Consider the following 2,032-nt stretch of genomic DNA (forward strand, 5'->3'; position numbering starts at 1 on the left):
TTGTTAGCATTAGGTTTCTGCACAAAAATCAATCTTGATTAGTTAACTTCAATAAAAAGCATGAAAAAAATAAGCAAAAATATGTTTGAACTTACCTCAAAATCTGCTGGTTTCTCTGGCTTCACAATTTTGGGTGTGCCTGGTGAGAAAATCATGAGCAATGTGAGTGTTTTTGGCAAATCTTACATTGTTATGATGTTTTCCCTTAGCTGAATCGAAGATACCTTCGAAGCTTTTGTCTAGGCTGCCGGTTCTCTTGAAGAGCTGATCAAAGTGAGGCCTGCAGTAGAGAACTCCTCAAAAGAGTTGTAGTTCCCTAGCTGCAATCAACAACAATGCATACTCAATCCTATCCATCCCACAACTTTTAAATCAGACGAAAAAACATGAAATTTGGATTTGCTCGCAATTATCCTATTGAGAAAAAAATTGCCTGCGCGTAGTAGTATTATGTTGATATTTTTAATCCAAATGGCTCACCTACGATGACATCAGTGTATAATTTCTGGGCTATCATGTCATGACAAATTGTAACGGATATTTGTGAACAAATCCAAATTCCGGTAGATATTTATAGTTGCACGCTAGATTATAATTTAACCAACCTTCATGATTTTTCCGACAATCTACCTTTTATAATTTATCTAAGTGCAAGATTTTTCCATTATTGAAAGTGTTGTTTTTTGGCTTGGAATTCTGGAATACATATCCATTAAAGCAGATCTTCTATTGAAGAAAAAACATAAAACTAGAGAATTAATTTAACAGAACAGATCATTATTATTGTTGATTATACATCTTTTCAAGATTGGATCCAAGATTTCTTGCTAAATTATTACAATCATATTTAAATCAAGCACTACTTCATAATTATGAAATGAGATCTTAATAGTAGATTTGAAAGTGAAGCCTCCCAATTCTGAGCTCTGAGATCCAGCTAACTGATGTGCTTAAGTATAAATTAAGCATAAATTTCCAGATGCAATCAAGAAAGCCAAAACCAAAGTGTACCTTGAGAGTGCCTTTGCAGTGGTGGCATCTAAAGCAAGCCTTGTGGAAGACTCTGTTGTCTGCAGTGAGCTTGTCTACAAGATATACAGTCTTCTCACATGCCATGCATTTCTGAGTTGTACCTGCAAATGCCATTGCCTTTCAATGGCAAGAGATGAATTGTGTGTGTTTTGTTTTGTGCAGCCGAAGAGATAAAGGGACTTTGTGTTGATTGAATAGTGTAATAATTGCAAGGTTGGGGGAATTGCTATTTGTCTTTCATTTGGTCCCATTTTCAAGAAATATATTTATACTATATACCTACCAATTTTTTTTATTCTTTTGTTTGTAAATAAAATTAATTCCCTCTTATCTAATTCCATATTTGGAGAATCAAATAGGCGAGCAGGTATGTCGAGCACAAAACTCATAAACAAGAGAAAGAGGGAGCGTGAATTTTTTTATGTGACATAGTATCCATTTCTTGATAAACCGTCTTTTAAGCTGGTTTTGAGTTCGAATATCGCAAACACTTCTCAGCAATAAGTTTATAATCCTAAGTATAGTATTACGTGGATGTATCACATATGTTGTCGATAGTATTATTTAGATGTTTATGTGGGTTGGTTTAAGAAATTATATTCATGGGGTTAGTTTGTTTGATGGTACACATTAGAGACAAGATATCATGATTGTTATTTCACTTAAAAGATAATTGAAGTCACATTCTTGGTAGGAAACCACAATTGGTTGGCCATGTCACATTTTCTTGACCGATTCAATTTGTTACTTCCTAATTCAGTGGGTTACAAGTTACAACAATAAGTACATCCTTTCCATATCATTAATTTCGTTGTTTTTATTGTTGTTTTTATTCTGAATTGTTTTGTTCTATTATTTTGCTAAAGATGGCTACAATTCAGAAGTTATAATGTCAAATTTCATCATGAAAAATAAAAATAAAAATATCATACTATACTAGTACATAATAGATGTAGTCACTTAAATGGACCATATTCAAGAATGAAGGTGGAGGACCACA

General features: G+C 33.2%; 1 pseudogene; it reads right to left on the minus strand.

Moving 5' to 3' along the window:
- Window positions 1-5: 5 nt before the first annotated feature.
- LOC125198908 lies at window positions 6-1,255 on the minus strand (annotated as a pseudogene).
- Window positions 1,256-2,032: the final 777 nt, after the last annotated feature.

Source organism: Salvia hispanica, unplaced genomic scaffold (assembly GCF_023119035.1).
Source record: "Salvia hispanica cultivar TCC Black 2014 unplaced genomic scaffold, UniMelb_Shisp_WGS_1.0 HiC_scaffold_321, whole genome shotgun sequence".
NCBI classification, from domain to species: domain Eukaryota; kingdom Viridiplantae; phylum Streptophyta; class Magnoliopsida; order Lamiales; family Lamiaceae; genus Salvia; species Salvia hispanica.